Genomic DNA, 22828 nt, shown 5'->3' with positions numbered 1-22828 from the left:
TTGCGTCCCAGATGATGCTGATAGGGGAGTTTTCCGTGGTATTTTCTTTAAAGTAGTTGGATATTGTGATTTCAACCTCGGCCCTGATAGTCTCATCCAGAAGTAGGGAGTCATTTAGCTTCCAATGCCTCTGTGTCAGGGTTTTTTGGCCCGATATGGCCAGGTTAATTGAGACTGGGGCGTGATCTGAGATCATGCAGGTGTGGATATTAGCAGCGTTTAGGCATGGGTACAGTATTCCAGGCATCAAGATTAGATCTATTCGTGAGTACCCCTTATGCACCCTTGAATAATGGGTATAGTCTCTCGAAGTGCCACTAAATAGCCTCCACGCGTCGACAGTTTCCGTTTCTCTCAGCAGCTTCACTAGGGATAGGGCTTGTGTATAGTCTGCGTTCGTGGGGGGGGGGGGAAGAGTTTTGTCCAACTGTGGATTAGGCATGGAGTTAAAATCTCCGCCAATGATGAGGTGCCCAACTTGGAAAGCTAAGATTGTCGGAATTAGGTCGGCGATGTAACTGGCTTGGGATGTGTTAGGCACGTAGATCGTGACAATTGTGATAGGTAGTTCTTCGAACAGGCCTTTAAGTAGAAGAAAGCGACCCTCTGGCTCTCTTTTTATTGTGATTTTTGACAGAGGGACTCTATCGCTTAGCAATATTGCAACACCTCTTTTCTTCTTTCCTGCTGTGGCGAAAAAGGCTTGTTTGTATCTGTTGAATTTGATTCGCCGTTCATCCTCTTGCAGTAGGTGAGTCTCTTGGAGTAATACAATGTCCCCAGACAGCTACCCCAGTCTATGTTCCACGGATCGGCACTTTCTAGGTGAGTTGATCCCTTGGACATTCCAAGAGAGGATGCGTATTTCGCTTAGGTTCGATCCGTCTGGGTTTGGTATGCGTTGCTTCTCGATCCGTAACTGAAGTCTTGAGCTTAATTGGTGTGTATCGCAGTGTTGATATCGAACTTGCCTCGTTGTTGTTGTATGCTATTGAGCTTTCGGAACCCCTCCCCACCCCATAACTAGCTGGTAGGAGAAACAACATCCTACTGCAACTGGGAGAACTGGTGGCACCAATGCGCTTGATAATGGCCAACTGGGCTGCCGAAGTGAGGTATAGTGCGGCTTTAAACAGTGCACTCGTTTTTTGGTAAACTGCATCTTAATAAGTTAACCTGGGGACTTGCCGCACTATAGTTCAGTGGGAGTAATTGCATGCAACTTAAGGGACTGTAGTTACTTGTGGTGTCCTCGACCTCCTCATCCTGTGTCAGTATCTTTCTTAGGTGGACCTCTGAGTCTACGTCACCTGGTGGCTTTAGACCATTCGCCTCCTGGGCGATTGTTTGGGGAGGGGTGGGCCGGTTCCTCGGGGCCAGAGTTCTCCTCTGTGTTCCTTCGCCCCATAAATTTGTTGGCCTCTTTCATTGATTGAATTTGTTTTTGGGACCCCTCCCATGTGAATCTTACCGCGGTTGGGAATCCCCAGTGATACAAGGTTTTCCTTTTGCGTAGCCATTCTGTTAGCGGACGCATGGTCTTCCGTTTTTGCAGTGTCAAATTCACCATGTCTTGGTACAGAGATATTGCTGATTCCCGGAAAGTGATTTGGCGCATCTGCCCTGCTTCGTACATAATTTCCTCCTTTATACGGAAAAAGTGCACCCTTACTAGGACATCCAGGGGTGGGGTGGGGAGGGGGGGGGGGAGACTTGGATGTCTTCCTTGGGATTGTTCTATGCACCCGGTCCAATTCTAGGGGTGAGTCGTCTGGGAGAGTGATTATGAATTGGAGGAGGTCGGAGACATAGGATTTCAGCTCTGCATCTGGGATGGAGGATGGGATACCGTGTATCCGAATGTTGTTCCTAAGTGAGCGGTTTTCCGCATCTTCTTGCTTTGCTTCGAGGGTGGAGCATCTTTCCTCTAGGGCTAATATTCTATCCCTGTCATGTTCAGTCTCGAACCTTTGGTCACAGACCTCCGATTCTAGTTCTGAGGCCCGGCGCTCCGTTTCCCCAACTCTTTTGTCTAATGAGTTGATTTTTTTTGTTACTTCCTCAGTGCTTTTTTGAATTGCTTTGGTTAACGCCGATAACAGATCTTGCAGGTCCGCTTTCGTGGCCACCTGTGGTGGGTCCTGGTCAAGCAAAGCCGAGGAGGGTGTACCGGATTTTGCGGGTTCCTCTGGCGGGTCCGTCCTTTTATCGGTGGAGGAGTTAGCCATAAGAGTGGCAATGTCCGCCTGCTTGGTTACTTTTCCGCTTCTCGACATTGCGCCTTCAAGGGGTTTACCTCCCCACGATCTTCGTATGATGGGTCCGCTCTCCCTTCTGGCACCAGGGACCAGTGACTATTCCCAGGGCCCCCGGGATCCGCTAGGGTGATACCGGGGAGGGTAGGGAGAGTAGTGAGTTGTTTCAGAGGGCGAGTCTGCCTCCGGAGTGCTGTTGCCCCCAGGAATTTTGGAGGGTAACTCGCTGTTGGACCAGGGTAGCCTGTACGTGGGAAGATTAGATGGGACCCGGAGACGGGTGCAGTGTCTCTTGCTGCGGGGGCGCTCGTTGATGGTAGCTGGTGAGTGTATGGCCCACCAGTCTCCCGCTCCCCCACCAACTCCTCGCCTCTCACCGCAGGGGTATGAGCGGCTCCCCGCAGCTTCAGTGGGCCCTCGGTTGCCCGGATTAGCTCGTGTGGGCGGGGGCACGCCAGCGCTCATCTCAGCCGGCGGCCAGCCGTGCACGAGGGTCCCGCTGCACTTCGCCGGCCAAGAGATGATGCTGTTTATGCTCCGCGCGGTGGATTCCGCTGGCTTCGGGAACTCGCCGGCCTCTGGGTGTCTCGGGGTGCGAGTCCTGCGTTGGGAGAGTGGCGGGCAGCAGGACGAGGAGCCGCCAATAGTCACGGGAGGAAAGCCGCCAAGGGGAACCTGTGGGACGCTCCCGCGGTGGGTGAACATTTTTAGGCCAGGACAGAAGAAGAAGAAAGGAACCAGGAGGGGCCTAGGGAAAAGACAGGACACAAAAACCAGAAAGCAGTTATCCGAACAGGAGAATTTAATCATCAACATCTTTAACCACAGACTAAACTCTCCTGAGACAAGAGTCCTACAAAAGGGCCTTAGCTTTGCGCCCACGTTCTGAACTAATTTTTTCAATACCAAGATGGACATATTCAGATTTATCCGCAAAGAAGGAAATCAAGAGCTTACTTTTCGGAGATTGACCCAAAAGAGGTGGAACCAGCAGCTGAATATTTAGAACTGAAACCCAAATGCAATTTTGTACCTCCTTTAACCCACAGCACTATTGACATCTTTTATGAATCTGTTCTCAGAGGCCTAAAAAGAATCTCCTATAATGCACCCAAATTTTGCTATCTAAGCAAAAGTGATCTTGCTCAGAAACCTATATGCAGATGATACAATCACGATCCGCCCCGCGGACAAAGGGGGTGCTCTCTTCATTATGAATGCTGAAGATTATCAACTAGAGTGTTCCAGATGACTCAGTGACTCGAATATATATAATATTCTACCTTGTGATCCCCACCAATGAGATTGACAACAGTTTGAAATCTATCCTAGAAATGGCAGAAGAAAATGAGTGGATCAGTGAGAAAACCAAAGCATTTCTTACACAGAACTCTCCCACAACACTATACTTTTATCTTTGACCTAAAATACTTAAGTAATTGACACAACCTCCCGGGCGTCTGATAGTGGCAGCAGCTAACAGCATCCTCCGCCCTCTCAGTGTCTATATTGACACGATACTGCAACCAATAATACAAAAATATCTAACTTACACTAAGGATACAACCTATTTTCTCAACAGACTTACCAAGCTCAATGAACAGGATTTATTAGTCACCACTGACATGAATAGTTTGTACACCTCTATCCCACACTCTGAGATATGATATGATATGGCATTTGTAACGCGCCTATACACAGGTGTTTCAAGGCGCGACGAGGCAGGGAGGGGGGAACAAGGGGACGACAGACAATGATCCTACTAGGCCAGGTATCATTCAGACCGCGCAAGTGCAGGGGTAGGTGAAGGGAAAGGTGCAGGGGAAGGGGAGGGGGGGAAGTGCAGTACAAGTAAGTAGAATAAAAGAGAACAAGCTGTAGAGTGGCTCTTACAACAAGAAGATGAAGTGAGAAAATCCAAGGAATGGATTATGATACTTTTAGAATTAATCTCCCAAAACGCATACTTCCAGTACAACAATTCATACTATTTGCAGACGAGTGGCAAAGCTATGGGAGCTACCATGGCACCAGCATATGCAAATGCAGTCATGCTTAAATTTGAAGATGATCATATCATTTCTGGCTTACTTGAATATGATTGACAAGAGGATTCAGTTGACACACGAGATCGGGAAACCACAGACCCACTTCCGGGATGTACACATCACCCCTAATGGACCTACTTTTGACACCAATGTATACCACAAACCGACAGACCGTAACAATCTCCTACATAGGATGAGCTTTCACCCTCCGGCCGCCATCAGAAGTTTACCATACAGGTAACTACTACGAATCAAAAGGATCACCAATACAGAAGGCTTGTATGAGAATGAAAAGAATAAGATGTTGACTAAATTTAAATAAAGGGGCTACAATGAAGATGAATTGCGTGTGGCAGCCAATAAAGCAGCAACGAAAGAACGGCTGTCTCTTCTGTCCTCCACCAACAGCACCACGAAATTGAACAACCCATTGGTCTTTGCCAGTAACTATAGTACCCGAACATTGAGAATCAAGAAAGCCCAACAGAATCATGTGACAACAAACTTCAAGATCTATTCAAGGACTAATATTTGCAAACCAACGCAGCAGCAATATGAGAGACCCACTTCTGAAAACACAACCCAAACAGACCACGAAGATAAAGAGCAAAAAGAAAGGTACTTTCCCTTGTATGGCATGTGGGAACTGTAATAGTATTATCAAAAGGCGGCACTGTTACACATCCCAGGACAGGAGAGAAGATTGCCATCGAGGATTACTCAACATGCGTTTCGCAAGGAGAGATATACTGTAGCAAATGTATCTGTGGTCTCCTCTACATAGCGCAGAACTGCAGGAAAGACAGATTAAGATTGAATGAACACAAGTTCAATATCAGAACGAAGAATCAGCAATCACTAGCTGCACGTTATTTTGACCAAGCTAGGCGCCCGTTGTCACACAAATTAGATGCCAGATTCTGGAGGTAGCCAACTCCACTCACCTCAGAATCAACTTTACCAAGAGACTGGAACAAAGAGGCGTACTGGATAGAAAAACTGGACACACTGTCTCCCAATGGTTTGAATGAGGAACTTTATCTGCACTGTTTTTTGTAATACGCATTGCCATGTTTTTTTCCAAGAGTAATATTTAAACTGGCATGACACCCGGTTATCCAAAAAGCAGACACACTGCTGCACCATTGCAAGCATATTGTGTTTGATATTATGTATACCTATAGATGTGCTTTGATTTACTGTCTTTTTGTATGCATTGCCTCTTCCCACACATATATATATATATATATATACACACATACATACACACACACATCTCCTTATCCATTTGGACACCTACGATGCCCGCTGGCTCACTTATGACCTATCTACACCTATGCTACATGAGTATCGAGTATTTTGAGTACATTGGTCATTCAGGACAGACTAACTACTTAACCAGCATTACATGTACTTTTTACATTAAGCTTGCTAAGTGTCAATACTTGACATGCTAACATTGCCATCACTGCCTCGCGTGTATTGTTTATACAACTGGATACTTTTAGAAACTTCGACAACCAGCAAATATTGATATACATAGTGCTTCTGCACTATTTTATCAGAGATATCAACACGCGGCACATCGCATATATAACATACAATGTACATTTCATCTTCCAGTCTGCAGTTATCGAGTAGACATTATTAGCATTGGCACATTATTCATGCAGTCATTATTATCATTCACATTCAATACGCACGCATAACTTTCTTTTGTCACACGTTTCTGCTAGCATGGAGTATTGCCAACAAGGTGGGCTTGTGCTACTGCATACTTCAGTAGTTACTTTGACAACCCAGACGCTGTACACCCAGTCTAGATCCTTACAACATTACCTGTCATTATGCTTCAGTGTGTGGTTGCCATGACCACATTTCTGTATAAATACCATACGCCAGACGGCTGCATTCTTCTTTGGAACTTCATGTGGCACATCCAGCATGGTTCGAGAGCACTTAGTCATTTTCACGGTAAGAATTCCCCCACCACTCTAACAGCGTGACTGCACTAATAGGATTTTATAATCACGCCGATTATCACAACAGGCACAGGCTCAACCGCAGCCATGAGGAACACGCTTAGCATTTGCATGTGCACTCCCCATGATATCTTGTCTCCATGACATTAGGGTCACAGTTCATCTGTTTGCAGAATATGATTGGAAATGCAATACAGATATAACTGAGACTTTTTGTCTCTTTGGCTACCTTGTTGAATTAAAACTACTTTTTGTTTGTTTACACAACAAGAACATCACAAGATATGTTTACATATGCCAATATATATATAGTTTTTCTCACAGAACCGGAATTCTAAAATTATTGCATATATGTGATGTGCACATTCTTTCGACTTCAGAAGATTGCAGGTATTTTGAAGCCTTCCATTGGTTGTAATTTTTGCTTTGAAATGTTGACTTTCTTATGTGTACTTGTATCATGTAGCTATGCAGTTGGTAGAATCAACATTCTTTCTAAAAGAGTATCCATTTGCTATTGGTATTGTAGAACTCATTCTGAAGAAGGACTTCAGTCTTAAATGCATCAGCGCTAGTCGTTTCTGCTTAATCATATGAAGAGAAGAAACTTTAATTAAAGAAGAGATTATGCACAAATCCGATGTACTTAAAATTCTGTTGATGAACATATTATCAAAGAAAGATATTCAGAAGTGTTTACTACAATACTTGGTGACCCCAGGTCTGGTGAATGTTTTCACCAGACATGTTCTTGGAGCAATGAGTCTTGCCAGCAGAGAGGGAAAGTACTGTTGCGCAAGCAGGACATGCTGTGGAGACGCCAGGAACCACAGGAAGATTCCTGGGCATTCAGCAGCTGGAGGAAGCAGCGTTACCCTCAGTGTGACCTGAAGGAAAGCATGCGTGCATGAGCAGAGCCACGAGAGATGCTGGAGAGACAAAGGCAGTCCAGAGTGGAAGGCAGGTGCAAAGCTAAGCCGCATAAGTGCAAATGGGACCGAAGACGCCACACAGAGCCGGTGAGTCAGCCCAAGCAAAGTGGGGACCCCAGAGCGTTTCATCGACTGTGCCACACACAGTTTGAACATTGTAAAGCTGCAGAGCAGAAACAATAAGGAGATTGTTTGCAAGTCAATATGGCAGAGTACAAACACCACCCCTAACAATATGGTTCAAGGTCAGGCATTTCTACTCCTGCATTTTAAACACTTTTTTTGTTTTGCTTTTTGGGAGGCTCCCCCCCAAACCCCACCTATTTTCAACTATACCCGACCCCCCCCCCCAAAAAGAAAATTATATATATATATATATATATATATATATAGGATACATTACTCACCGTAATCTCGTATTTCTGATGCTTGTATCTGCTTAGATTCACATGCTGTGCATAGGCCGACATCTAGTGGAAGCTGCAGAGTATTACAGTTTGTTTTTCGAAACTCGAAAATGGGCGTCGACACAGGGCGTGCCAGTGATACTATGCCTAGTGTGACGTCCACTGTACCCAAGATCCCTCACGCGTCTAGGATCCTCACATTGTATTTTTTCTGACATGAGGTAGAATGAGGAGTAGCGCGAGTACAGATAATCCAAGCAGATAGATAGAAAGGTAAGACTACAAGCAACCATGCGCCGTCTCTCAGAGGGGAGGAAGGGTGGGTCGCATGTGAATCTAAGCAGATACAAGCATCAGAAATAAGATTACGGTGAGTAATGTATCCCTTCTGAGGCTTGTGGAATCTGCTTAGATCACATGCTGTGCATAGATTAGCGAGCAGTACCTGAAGAAGGAGGTGGGATGTGAGAAGGGTCATGAGCAAATAAGTGTCTTAGAACCGCTTGTCCCACTTGTGTATCTGCCTTGGAATGGGTGTCAATGCAGTAATGCGGAGTAAAAGTGTGAATAGAGCTCCAAGTAGCTGCTTTGCAAATGGTGTCAAGGGGTACATTTGCAATGAAAGCCAGAGTGGCCCCAATGCCTCTAGTAGAGTGGGCTCTTGGCGTGAAAGGCAGAGTTCTTTCAGAGAGTGAGTAACACAGCTGGATACAGTTAATAATCCACTTCAAGATGGCACCTTTAGAGACGCGATCCCCCTCTCTGCCTGTAGCTACGGAGACAAACAGTTGATCTGTTTTTCTTAGCGGTCTGGTCTTATTTACATAGTAGAGGACCGCCCTACGCACATCTAGGGTGTGTAGTTTCACCTCAGCCGAGCTTTGAGGGTCCTGGAAGAAAGCCGGAAGCTCGATGGACTGGTTTACATGGAATTTTGATATAAACTTAGGTGAGAACCTAGGGTGTGTGCGTAAAACCAGTTTGTCTTTATGGACAGTAAAGAAGGGATCCTGCACTGACAGAGCCTGAATTTCACTGACCCTTCTTATAGAAGTAATAGCTACTAAGAAGGCCGTTTTATAAGTCAGGTGTTTGAGACTGCTTTTATGCATGGGCTCGAAAGGGGGTCCCATGAGCTTGGCTAGCACCACATTAAGGTCCCACCCTGGTGGTGGGTTTGAAATAGGAGGGTGAAGTCTCTTTACTCCTTCCATGAAGGCTTTAACTACTGGTACTTTCCACCACGAGATCTTGCTATGGGAAGTGGTGTATGCCGACAGGGCTGCCAGGTGTACTTTCAGTGAGTTAAAAACCAATCCTGCATCTAGCAGGTGGAGCATGTATGTAACAATAGTGGAAGGAGTGCAATCAACAGGGTTGATTGGTCTACTCTGGCACCAGATAACGAACCTCTTCCACTTGTCAAAGTAACAGTGCCTTGTGTTTGGTTTCCTAGATTCCTTTAGGATGTCCATACACCTCTGTGGTAAATTGAGATGTCCAAACTCTATGACCACAGGAGCCATGCTGCCAGGTTCATTGAGTTGGGTTGCTGGTGCACTGTTTGACCTTGGTGCTGGGACAGTAGGTTGTACCAGGCTGGAAGTTTGATGGGCTCGCACACCTCCATCCTGCGTAGGTGTGGGTACCACGGTTGTCTTGCCCACATGGGATCAACTAGGACGAGCGTCATCGACTATGTTCATCTTGTTCACCACTTTCCTGATGAGGAGTTGGTGGAAAAGCGTACGCAAACATCCCTGACCATCCACAGGGCGTTCCCCTGGGAGTCTGGTTGGGGGAACCTGGATGCAAATCCTGGGCATTGTCTGTTTTCGCTTGTAGCGAATAAGTCTATAGTGGGGAAACCCCACTGAGAGAAGATCTCTTCTACGACCTCTCTGTGTAGGACTCATTCGTGTTCCTCTGGGAGGGAGTCTCTGCTTAGAGCATCCGCTAGGGAATTGAGCTCCCCTGGAACATGTCATTCAAGGAAGATGTTCCGTCTGAGTGCCCATATCCAGATTTTCTGGGCAAGCTTGGACAGATTTGGCGAACAAGTCCCTCCTTGCTTGTTCAGGTAGAACATGGCTGTTGTGCTGTCCGTCCGGATTTGCACTGACAGGTTTAGTAGGTGGGGCTTGAACGCTTGAAGCGCTCCGATGATCCTATCCCTCCTCCCCCCCCCCCCCCCCCCCCCCCCCCCCCCGAGTAAGAAGCCCCGGTTTGAAACACCGATGAGGTCTACAGACCCCTTCGAGGTACAACCATACTCAAGACCATACTCACTGTATCAAGGAGAGGCTTCCTTTGGTGAGGACCAAGAATTTGGCATTGTAGAAGAGCAAACCGATACGGGCTACTATGGGGATGAGGACCATGAAGAGGGAGAGGAAGACCCTGAAACCTACAGAGTAGATTCCCCGGTAGAAAACGAAGCCCCGGTTACCGACTCCCCTGTCGATAACCAACCTCTTCTAAACGAGGTTCTCTTCGTGTGTTTAGTGTGTGTGTGGTGTGTGAAGCGCTTGTGTCGCCGGGGGTCTTCCCCATAGCCGCCCTGCCGGACGACCTTCCGACGTCGGGGACTTGCGCTCGGCTGTCGACACCGTAATGCCCTCGCCGTCCGAAAGTACGGTGTCGCTGCTGTCGCTGAAGGCGCCCTCCACTGCCATGGCTGCCTGCCTGGCGTGGTGGGCCCAACGCTTCGTCGAACGGTCCTTAAGTGTCTTAGGTTTAAACCTACTACACGCTCTGCAGTTCGCTTCGGGGTGGTGTAACACTCACCTGATTCCCACAGAGGTGCCGACCTGTTCTGGACTACTACAACTTCTTCCACGGTAAAGCGTAGTGCTTGGAAGATGGACTGGACTGGACCCCCAAACCTCGTCTGTCTGGCCCGTAGAATAATCCTTCTGTAGATGGGAAAAGGGAGTTAACTGTCTGCTAGATAGTGTGTCAGATTCCCCCCTTTTTCCCCTTCTCACCCTCCTCGAACCCTAGCTGTGCCTTTCGCAGACTCTCACCTTAATTTCTGTATGGATGAGCTCTCCATCCTGCTTCTGACCAGGGGCGCGTAGATTTCCAGTTACTTCACTGGATCTCGGATTTGGCGAGGGTTCGATGTCTGCTTGCCTTTACCAAAATGCTGCCGTAAGTATATAGTTCAAAAGATCAAGTCTTATTTATCCCTTGGCCTTTGTATAATTTTCAGGGACTAGGTGAGGAATCCGTGCGGAGGAATGGATTCGCCGAGGTAAGCTCAGGTGAGTACTTTTAATGAAGGTGTGCCGTAGTGATTTGCTCCGACACCTTAATGAGTGCGTCTTATTTCCCCATAGGGGCCGGGGTACGGAAAAGCCAGAAAAGCCGCTCTGACCTGAAAAGGGAACTGAGGTCCCAACAAAATTCAGGTAAGACTTAAGGCGAGTAATCTCTCCTTTTGCAATTAGTTCGTTGCCTATGGGCGCTGAAAAGGTTGCCGGCGCCACATGAAGGTAAGTGGAAGCGGCACGGCAGCGTGAGAAGCGAGCGCTTCTAACTATTGTCTTTCTTTCCCGTAGGTGCTGGGATGCGGCCGATGTCGCCTATGACCGCTGAAGAGCTAGACAGCGCCACGTGAAGGTAAGTGGAAGCGGCGCTGCAGCGAGCGATGAGATGCGTTTCTGACCCTTGACTTTCTTTTGCAGGATCGACGGAGTGAAGAATCCGGATGCTGGATGAAGGTAAGTAATGTCCTAATGCTTGCCTTTCTCTCCTTGCAGGTGTTCCAGGTGCTGGCGGGCATAGCAGGAGCCAGGATGCAGGAGCCGACTTTGTGAGCGTAGTATTACTGGCACGCCCTGTGTCGACGCCCATTTTCGAGTTTCGAAAAACAAACTGTTATACTCCGCAGCTTCCACTAGATGTCGGCCTATGCACAGCATGTGATCTAAGCAGATTCCACAAGCCTCAGAAATATATATATATATATATATATATATATATATATATATACACACACACACACCTCCCTGAAATCCCTGCTGATGCAGTAGAATTTCGTGAAGGTGTGCGTGGACCTCCATGTAGCAGCCCTGCAGATGTCGAGCAGGGGCACACCAGAAAGGAACGCTGTCGTTACAGCGATTGCTCTGGTGGAGTGGGCTCTCGGATGGCCGGGCAGCGGTCGCTTAGCCAACCGACGCCAGCGAGTGATGCGATCCTGGGTCACGATCAAGGATTGCGCCTCCTTCTCTGGTGAGAAGATCCAGAACCCCCGGCTGCTTGACCAGAGGTGACACTGACAGGCTGAGAAGGTCAGGATACCAAATCTGCATCGGCCACAGCGTGGCGGCGCGTATCAGCTTGTATTGTGTGAGAAACCTGAAGGTGTCTCACTCACTAGTCCCCAGGGATCCATCATCCAGGTGGCCAGGACTCAGCCATCACTATTAGATCCAGTTCTTGGGGGTGGACCAGTGAGGGAAGATCACCTGGATGAGGGGTCCTCGGGGAGTGGAAGTGGGACACCGAATGGTGAGACATGGTATCCCCTTCCTTGTGACACCTTTTGCCCATCCTGCCAAGAAGGATATTTAGAAACTCTACCCTTCCACCCCCTTTCCAACACGATCACTATCACACTGAGTGACAACAGACTAAAACCTGGGCCGTTTACCAGACATGTCCCTACCCAAGGGTCAGGCAATTGACGACAACTATACACACCTGACCACCATTTCCCTTTCCCACTGGGATAAACGTGGGGCACGAGAGCATACTGTGAGCAAGGCTGAACACACGAGGAAGCATCCATTCCAGGACGGCAGTTCAACCTGAGGAGAAAGGCGGCAAGACCTGAAAGGACGACAAGGAGCGAGTTGCCTTTGCACTTTTCAACCCAGACCTGCAAAGCCTCAGATGAAAGGAACGTAAGTCTGGGAATTGCAGCTGGCAAATGGTGCAACGGATATCAGCGGTAAATGGCATCCTCCCGCACTGATAGCCAGAGCTGGGAGATGTGGTTGCCATTGTGGTACCGTCCTTGAATCTAGCGACAAAGGAACCACCAACGAGTTCAGCACAGCCGGTGAGTCGGAAGAACCTCATGGTCAACCGGCCTGTGTTAGGCTCAAGGTTGCAGTGACAACATTAGGAAGATCAATAGACAAGAGGTCTTTTGTGAAGAAACTTGGTACTGCATGGGCGCTCAGTCGAAGGTCTCTGTCTGGTACCCCTCTCCTGAACAAAGACTGTTGAACATTGTGAGTAAAGAAACTACAAGTACCAAGAAGACATATGGAAGGTCGGCATAAGGTGTTAAGGTGGTCAAGCCAAATCCCTTGTACAATTGAAAATCCTTGACAGTGCAGAGGTTTTGACAATTGTGAAACAGGCATTTGCGCCCAGGTGAGGGGAATGCTGTGCGAGTGTGGAGGCAGACGTGAACCCGACTGAGGGATACCTGCGAATTGGGGTGACTCCTAACACACCCTAGAACCTGGTGTGAATGGTACTGTGTGAAGCCTGACAAGGGGCTCAAGACCCAGACTTTGGTAAAGGAAAGAACCTAAGGGGTCTAGAAGGAATTATTTGTGGAAATATGAACTGTGGCAAATGTGAACCCGATGCCAAGAGAAAGCTGGGGGGAGGGAACCCCTGCTTTCTGATGTGACTTGAAATTGTGTGAACACCGAGGGAATTTTGGAACTGGTGTTTGAGCCTGGCTGAGGGCAACGCTGTGCAAACTGTGATGGTATAAAGCCCACGCTTGCCGTAGACTAACAGAGTGACCCAGCGAGATGAGATCGGCCTTCGGAAGTCTTTGCTAAAATTGGCAAGCGATGTGGTTGGTTTGAACCCGACAGAGAGGATGACGACAGAAGGATTGGAGCCCGGCTGAGGGGGATCCAAGGGTGAAGGCTAATCACCCGAGGTAAAGGTTAACGGAAGGATCCTTTGGTTTGTTGTTTTGGCGTATCAGGCCCTCTGAAGCAAGAGACTTTGCATGAGAAGAGACTTGGGCACAGAAGGCCCCGATACTGAAAAAAGGAACTGTAAGCTTGTGCTGGAGAAGCCCAGGAGTGTGCTGTGCTCGAGAGTCCCGCATTGCCCCGTGCTAAAAAACATGGGGAAGGGAGACCCAAGCCATAACATCCGGACTTATGATTTTGTGAACACTTCTCTCTTATGAATACTATCCCACATGCTGTCATGACCCTTGCCCCTGGCCCTTAGAATGGGACTATTTACTTGGGACTATTTAACTTGGGGGGGGTCGGGGGGAGGAGGTTCAGCCAACATGGAGGCACACACATAGCTCAGTTACAAGGAACTGAGCTATGCGGTCTAGTCTTTTGGGTGTGGCAGGCCTGGGACTATTTTACCTGGACTACTTTACCTGAGACTATTTAAACCGCACCCAAACAGGAGAACATGCTTTGCGTTATTCTGCTGTGGGCAGCGTAACGCTCACTGTGTCCAGTTCTTTGATGCCAGCTTAACTGAAGCCAAGGACCTGCAGAGAGAGAAAGAACACTACAAAACTTACCTGGAACAGTATCCTGTCTTCAATCCATCGCTGACTTCAGTTCCACTCACCTGATGGTATGAACTCCATCATCCAGCACCGCATGCATCCTGGAATACCATAACCTGGAAAGAGGAGAAAGAAAGACAGCATTAGTAAGCGTTTACGCACGTTTCCACCCGAATGAAGAAAGCCACACAATTCTTACCTTGGTAGTCGCCTCCTGGTCAGTATCATTGCTGGAACATTACAGCGCTCGGCGAGGAACATCGCAACCTGCAAGGAGAGAAAAGACAGGTTAGCAATATAAAAGGCGAAACAGAGCCGCGCATCGCGCATTACTCCCCGGACAGCATCGCTCACACCGCGCTTTCGCCTACCAGCCCATGCTCATCTTCAAACTGCATGACAACACCAAAATACCTTTCCATACCTAAAAGGAAAGAAGCAAGACATTATTATCCGAACTAAGAGGAACATAAGAACTGCATATAAAGACTGTAAAGTAGCAAACCTACAGAGTCGCAGCAGGCCTGGATTCCCACAGGGGGGCTTGCACCAGTGAAGTAACTTGGTCACTGCTCGCCCCCCCCCCCCACATCTACGCGCCCCTGCCACGAGGAGCAGGGCAGAGAATCTACCTTTTATTTTACAATATTACGGTGAGGAGAAGGCCCAAGGGTGGGCGGGGGGGAGTTGAGGCCAAGGGAGGTGGGAAAACAAACACAATCTGGTATTGAATCCAGCTCTCCTATATTGCAGACCCATCTTTAACCAGAGGCCTTACCAAGGGACTGGGAGAGGGTTCGAGAGTACAAATCATCTAACCAGGGCTGGGTGGCATCCCCGTGGATACCAGGTGAGCGAAACACTATTTTGTAACATAGCGGTAAGGATTGGCATAGGTTTATTGGTATAGGCCCTTTTAACTGACTAGACTCCACTTGGACGTATTATTATTTGATGGTCGTAGCTGGCTCCCATCTTAGATGAAGGTTTAGATTGGGCGATCATCTCACCCATTTTACAGTTTGATAAACACCCTTGAACTGTGATCACTTGTGTCCATCTTACTTTGATGACATGCCTTTCTTACAAAGGACATTGTCCGAGTGTGTTGATGTCTCGCAGCAGGAGAGGAAACAGAGGAAATGTGTACAGAAACAGCCTGTCCCACGGGACGGAGAACGCGTCCCCAGGCTCCTCGGCTGGTGGAATCTGCTGGCAAACTTCTGGTATTTGGAGTTCGCCCACGTCGCAAACAGATCGATCTGGGGTCTGCCGCATTGGACGAATAGACAGTCCACCTGATCCTGACGAACTTCCAGTCTTGGCAGGAGCACAGATCCCTGCTGAGGGAGTCTGCAATGGTGTTCTTGACTCCCGCCAGGTGAAGAGGGATGAGGAACATCCCCTGTCCGATGGCCCAGCGCCACAAGCCCTGCGCTTCCTTGAAGAGCGGCAGGGATCGACTGCCGCCTTCTTCCTGATGTAAAACATGGTGGTGGTGTCTGTGAAGATCCTTTCAGAGATGGCAGGAACAACGCGAGGGCCCAGAACGCTGCCCATAGCTCCAGGATGTTGATATGAAGATCCTTCTCCTCCGGCAGCCACAGACCTCTGGCGTGCAGACATCTGGTGTGCGCCCCCCAACCTTCCAGGGAGGCGTCAGTGGTGACCGTCCATCTCCAGGTATGGGGGCGGGTGGGGTAGGTTTGAAATTCACACCCCACCATCCGATCGCCCGACGAAACGCTTCATTGAGAGAGATCTTGTCCAAGAAGCTTCCGGACACCTGTATCCAGTAGTCATCCAGGAATTCCTGTAGGGGTCGCATCTGCAACCTGCAGAGAAGGACGAGGTAGATGCAGGGCGACATGCCCAGTAATGACCTGATGGCCCGCACCGTAGCTGTCTTCGTCAACAACAGCCGTTGCACCTTTCCGTGAATGGCCGCTATCCTCTCCCCTGAGGGCGATGCCAGGCAAGCCACTGTGTTGAGTCTGGCGCAGAGGATCTGCGCGTTCTGCGATGGCATTAAGCAGGACTTTGGATAGTTGATAGAGAATTCCAGTTCCGCCAATCGTCAGACGTCAGCTCCGTGTGTTCGTCGGCCAGCAACCGAGGGCGGGCCCCTTATCAGCCAGTCATCCAGGTGAGGGAATACGTGTATGCCCTGAAGACGTAGATGGGCCGCCACTGGTGCCAGGCATTTCATGAACACTCTTGGGGCCGACTTCAAGCTGAAAAGCAGGGCCTTGAACTGGTAGTGCTGGCCCTGCACCACAAAATGTAGAAATTTCCCATGTTTCTTGTGAATGGGGACATGGAAATAGGCTTCCTCCATGTCCAAGTTGGCTGAGCATGTGGTGCAACGTGACCATCCTGAACTTTTGGGACTTTAGGTATATGTTCAGGCACCTTAGGTCTAGGATGGCACTGGTTTTCTTTCTGACTGGAAAGTATCTGGAATAGACTCCGGAGCCGTTGGGGAACTAGCTCTATTGCCCCTTTTCGTAGCATGGCTCATACCTCTTCGTGAAGCGGAGGGATGTGCTGCTCCTAACAGGGAACCAGAGGGATCCGCGGACACCTGCATTGGAACTGCAGGGTGTCTCCTTGGGTGAGAGCGCCCAGGACCAATCTGTCAGTGGTGATCTTTCTCCACTCGCTGAAAACCCAGTCAGCCGGCCTCCCACTGGGGGTGCATGAGTGGGGGCCTAAGCTCCCAGTCTGTTCAGGCTTAGTTCGGCGCTGTGTCCTGCCCTGCGGGCGATGCGGTCCTCCGCTACCGTAGGCCTGGGAACAGCATATGTAGGCTTCTTGCATTGAGGATCTGGAAGGCTGTCGATACAATGTGGAGAACCATTTCGAAGACCTGTTCTACTTTCCTCTGGAGGAGCAAAAGGAGGATGAGCGGTGCTGCTGGCGAGTGTCCATGGACCGGGCTGGATCCGTCTTAATGGCCTGGAGGGACTTGTCGACGGCCTTCCCAAACAGATTCTCTGTCGAAGGGCATATCCAGCACATTGGCTTGGACCTCCTGACGGAAATTAGTGTCTGTCATCCAACCTTGTCGACGAAGGCAGACACTATTCTCCATTTATCAGAAACCTGTGTCGGCGACGTCCAATGCCACTGTGATGGCGTGATCCGATGCCACTTCCCCTTCCTGGAGCGATGGCCTCAATCTTCATCGAGGAGGAACTCCAGGATCGATCCCAGTTTGTACCACAACTCCCTGTTGTACCTGGCCAGGATCGCCAGTGCGTTGGCCGCCTTGATGGTGGAAGCAACGGTGTAAATCACCTTCTTTCCCATGGCGTCCATCCTTTTCCCCTCACTGTCCGGAGGGACCGAAAACAACGAGGACGGCTTAGCCGACCATTTCCTCATGGCCGCCGATACCACCAAATCCGGCAATGGCTGCTGCCATTTGGATGCAGAGTGTGGCACCCTATATTTCTTCTCCAGCCTATCCAGTTTGGCTGGAGCAGTGCAAGGGTTCTTCACGAGGGCCAGGCCCTCTAAACAACGTCCAGAAATGGCACTCCCATGATAGCCTTCCTTTTGGCCTTGAACAGCTTATCAAAGGTGCAAGTGGCACAGCGAGTAGAGCGCTCGCTTTGACACCCGTGTAGAGCCTGATGACGCAGGTTCGAATCCCGGCAGGGCCAAACTCAGCCTTTCATCCTTCCGAGGTCGATAAATGAGCACCACACCGTGGGTAATAATAAGCAGCGCTCAGATACCTGAGGGTTTGTAGCGCTATATAAATGCTAAATTATTATTATTATTATTATTATTATTATTATTATTATTATTATTATTATAAGAAGCCCTCCTTCTTGGTTTCCTCTGGCACCAGCTGGAATAGTTCGGAAGCCCTGGCGATCATGGAGTGGAAAGATTCCACCTCGTCCAGTGGGGATACCTTATGTGGAGCATCCAAATGTGGTGATTCACTGTTCACTGTGACGATGTCCTCGTCATCATCTGTCGTTGTGGCAGTATCCATTCCCGTACCCATGTCTGGGTCTACTGGGGAGAAGGGACCCAATGTGGTGGAGAGGGTTGAAATGGGGGTGTCGGATGACGCTTCCTTTTCTTCGCTGGAGACTGATGGGGGACCTGGGGGAACACAGATACCGGAACCCAAGGCATCCTCATCTGGATCTCTGACACCAATGTGTGCAGCATCAAAAGAATATCTAAGGAATTGTCCCTCGACTGAGATGGCAGAAGAGGAAAACAAGGCGCTGCGCCGTCATCCTCTTAAACGTCCTCCTGGATCGTATGCAAGGTCTCTTGGTCCTGGTTGTCTGGATGAGACCTCCATGGTCTGGGCGATGGCCTGGGGTGGCTGTTTTGGGGCCTCCTCGCTCAAAACCCTCCCTCTCCCCCCCGGTCTCCCTGCACCCCAGGGTCCTGAACTGGGGCCTGGGCTAGTTTCATCCCTTCTGGCGTGCCTACAGACTTCAAAGTGACTGCGGTGGGGTCTTGCCTTGGGGGCAGGGATACTTTCTGAGCCGTGGAAGCTACCCTCATAGGATCAGTGCCCGTAGCTGGCGCAATAGTAGGAGTCGTTGACAGAGCAGCCGACGAGGCCCTTGTCTGTGCCGGTGGAGCCTGCTTAGGTTGCATGGCTTTCTTCTCCTCCGTCCACGGCTTCTCTGATTTCTCATGTAGTTTAACCGGGGTAGAAAGCTTCCGCTTTGAAGAGGAGCTTGATGGTAGGCTGGCAATGAAGGCGCAAGGTGATGCTGATTGCGCCCTATCCACTTGGGACCCTCTTTCGCGGCGAACCCGGTGGACTCAGTCTTATTTTAGGCCCCCACGGATGAGGCACCCTCAAAAGACTTAGAAGATCACTCCTTGGACCGGCCGGTCTTGGGTGAGGCATGACCCTGCTCGCAGCATGGGTCAGAGGCCTTGGCGTTACGCCATGCCTCCAGCCTACTATACCGGTCATTTGTCATTTTCTTGGAGAAAGCAAGGCATATCTCGCACTCTACTTCCTTGTGGTCCGGGTGCAGGCAGTAGAGGCATTGCAGGTGCTTGTCCTTCCCAAACACATTCCTTGGCCCGCATTTAGTGCAGGGCCTGGAGAGGGACTTTGCCCCTCCTTCCCCTCTGTCATGGTCGGAGGATGCGAAGTAGACCCGAGGCCTTGTAGAATCTTCGTTGGATCTTCAACCATTGAGGGGCGTAAAACTTCACTGACAAAGGGTCCTCGCTGTCGACAGATGAAGAAAATAGCACATAGGCTTCTTTGAAACAAAAATAGAACTTTTTCCAGTCAAAAACACGAATAAACGTACAAATAGTTCAAAGAGCAACCTCCAGGACTCCCAACACTGAAGCGTATGGTAAAAATCGGAAGATGGCTGCCAGAGGAGGGGCTTAGGGAAAGGACTTTCATTGGATGGGGACAGTATGACCCAGAGGACAGTGATTGGTTTAGAGGAGATGTTACTTACCAACTGTAACATTCTTTCGACTGGATGTTCCTCCCACGTATTCTCATCTTCAATAAATCCACTTCCAGCTTGCTGGCCTCGGAACATTTTTACCCAATAAAGGGTGCTGCGTGTCGACGTCCCTCGATTCGGTGTGACCCGAAGTCCTCAGTATCGGCGCCGACATCACCATAGGTATAAATAGTCTTGCACAGCGTCGGTTGCTCAGTTCTGTTTTGGGGTGCTGTGCTTGTCCAGTATGAGATGGTTGGTACCCTTGAAGGAGCATAGGCTGCAACTACAAGGGAAGTTGTACTGTGGGGAAGGATGGGAGGGCGATAAGGAATACGTGGGAGGAACATCCAGTAGAAAGAACGTTACAGTTGGTAAATAACTTGTTATTCAAATGGATTGTGTCCTCCCACGTATTCCTTATCTTTGATAGACTCCCAAAGCAGTAATGTGTACAGAGGTGGGAGTAAAATTTAGAAATGTTTTAAGAGTGCACAAAGTGCAACACAGCTTTCCCAAATCTAGTCTCCTGGTTAGTGGAGGAATCTAGACTGGAGAATTTGGTGAAAGTATGTGCAATCGACCATGTGGCAGCCGCACAGATGTCTCTTTGGAGAGCGGATGAGGCTGCGATACCCCTGGTTGAATGAGCCCTGAGGTGTTCAGGAGGGTCCTTTCCTGCCAATTTATAGCACTCTATGATAGTTAAAATTATCCATCTTGAAATGGTCTGTTTCGTGATGGGTAAACCTAGTTTATGTCCTGCATACCCCACAAACAGCTGGTCTGCTTGCCTAATCCCTGCAAGTCTGTTGATGTAAAAACCAAGGCACGCTTTGGATCCAGCCTGTGCAATCTCTCTTCCTCTTTCCCTGGGTGAGGAGGAGGGTAAAATGAAGGCAAGGTTATTTTTGTGTGATATGGAATTCTGAGACAATCTTTGGGAGGAAATTCGGCTTCGCTTTAAGAACTACTTTATCCTTGTGATAAATAGTGAAAAATAGTATGTGGAAGACTGCAAGATAACGCTTGTAGTTCGCTCACTCTTCTGGCAGAAGTTAAAGCCACTAGGAAGACTGTTTTTAGAGTGTGAAACCTTAATGGGCAGGAATGAAGAGGTTCAAATGAATGCCCATTAGAAATTTTAAGACTAGATTTAATCCCACAGTGGAACCTGAAAAGGAGTTGGGGGCTGGGGGAGACATTAGTCAACCCTTTCAGAAAATGAATGAGTAGAGGCAATATGAAATATGAAGGTTCCTCAGCCGTGCGTTTAAAGATTGATAGCGCAGTGAGGTAAACCTTCATTGTGTCAACTTGAAGTCATGAATTTGCCAAGTATAGCAGGAAAGATAACACCATCAGTGTACTGCATGAAAAAGGGTCAATATCCTTCTCTACACCAACTGCACAATTTATTCCAACAGCAGCGGTATAAGGATTTAGTTGCTGGCCTTCTGGCTGAAAGCAACACCTCCATTACATCATCCCGGAGGTCCTAATCTTTGTATCTCAACCTTTCAGAACCCAAGTGTGAAGGTTGAGAGTCCTGATATCCGGATGGAGAACCTGACCTTCCTCTTGGGAGAGAAGATCCTCTCTTTGTGGAAGACGAATCGGAGGACAGATGGACCTGTCTAGAAGATCCGGGTACCACGTTCTCCTGGCCCAATCCGGGGCAATTAGAATCATGGGTTTCCGCAATCTTCTGAGCCTCCTTATTACGTGAGGAATGATGGGGACTGGAGGAAACACGTATAGAAGTGGAAACTCCCAGTCCACCACAAATGCATCTCCTAGCTAGAGCTCCTCTCGGGGTAAATTCCCTTGAGCAGTATCGTATTTCTTTTTGACACTCGTTGCGAACAGATCTACCTGAGGGGTTGCCCAAAGGGTGAATATCTCTAGAAGGAATTCCTGAGCTAGTTCCCACTCATTGGAGACTGGTCTGCCTGCTCAGAGCGTCCACTGCTGTGTTCTTCTCTCCGGCTAGGTGAACTGCTGATAGATAGATTCCTTCTTGAATTGCCCAGAACTAGAGCTGTATTGCCTCTCTGTACAGTGGCAGTGACCCTACGCCTCCTCTTTTGTTGAGGTAGTGCATGGCCACTGCGTTGTCCGTCATGATCAGAAAATGTTTTCCCTGTACTGATTGCAGAAAAGCTTTCAGTGCTAGCTCGATTGCTCTCAGCTCTAATAGGTTGATGTGTAGTCTGGACTCCGATGGAGACCAACGACCGCTGATGGTTAAGTCGTTGGTATGGGCTCCTCACCCCGTGATTGAGGCGTTCGTGACTTGCCAAAACAGTTCTCCTTTCAAGATGTTCTCCCGACAGGCCCACCACTGGAGGTCCTGTGCTACTCTGTTCAGGAGTTGTAGGAGATCGGACATCCTTCCTGAGATTTGCGACCACTGGAGAGATGTAATTCTCAGGTGATCCTATGGTACTAGAAAAAAGCAGGATGCCATGAGGCAGAGCAACCGCAAATTTTAAAAAAAAAAAATTAACAAAAAAATTATCGAAAGCTGGTAGACGTTGGGCATTTTTAAATCTGGTGACCATCTGTAGAATATCTTGAGCCCTCACCACTGGTGGCGAGGCTTTTCCCCAGGGATGTGTCCAGGACTGCTCCAATGACTCGAGTCTCTGTGATGGTATCATATGTGACTTCTTTAAGTTGAGGGAGAATCCCAGCATGTGGAGGAAGTGGCCAACATAATGGATTTGAGCTTGTTCCAGGGACACTGCTTTGATCAACCAGTCGTGCAGGTAGGGGTAGAAATTAATCCCTTCCCTCCTTAAACTTGCTGCCACGACTGCCATTAACTTGGTGAAGACCCTCGGGGCGGAAGTCAGCTCAAATGGCAGAACCCGAAATTGATAGTGAGAGCTGCCAATGGCGAACCTCGGGTAATTTATGTGCTTGAGATTGATAGGCACATGAAAGTAAGCATCCTGAAGGTCCAGAGATACCAACCAATCCTGAAACTGGAGGGTCTGAGGGATCTGAGAATGGGTTACCATCTTGAACTTGTCCTTCCTGAGGAATGTGTTAAATTCTCATAAGTCCAAGATGGGTCTCAATCCTCTGTCCTTTTTTGGTATTAGGAAGTATGGGGAGTACCAACCCTTGTTCCCCACCGCTACAGGTACCGGTTCTATGGCACCTTTCTCTAGCAGGTCTAAAATCTCCTGCATATGGAGCGGGTCTGGAAACTTC

At 48.8% G+C, this 22828-nt stretch overlaps 1 protein-coding gene across 3 annotated transcripts in view; it reads right to left on the bottom strand.

The window, feature by feature from the left end:
- Positions 1-22828, bottom strand: part of C10H2orf42 (chromosome 10 C2orf42 homolog) — a 324716-nt gene that overhangs the window by 99176 nt on the left and 202712 nt on the right. The gene's annotated exons all lie outside the window — the stretch shown is intronic.

The sequence above is a fragment of the Ambystoma mexicanum genome, chromosome 10 (genome assembly GCF_040938575.1).
Source record: "Ambystoma mexicanum isolate Mex_15411 chromosome 10, UKY_AmexF1_1, whole genome shotgun sequence".
Classification (NCBI taxonomy): domain Eukaryota; kingdom Metazoa; phylum Chordata; class Amphibia; order Caudata; family Ambystomatidae; genus Ambystoma; species Ambystoma mexicanum.
The sequence above is the reverse complement of the archived record's forward strand: the minus strand, read 5'-3'. Positions and strand labels throughout refer to the sequence as shown.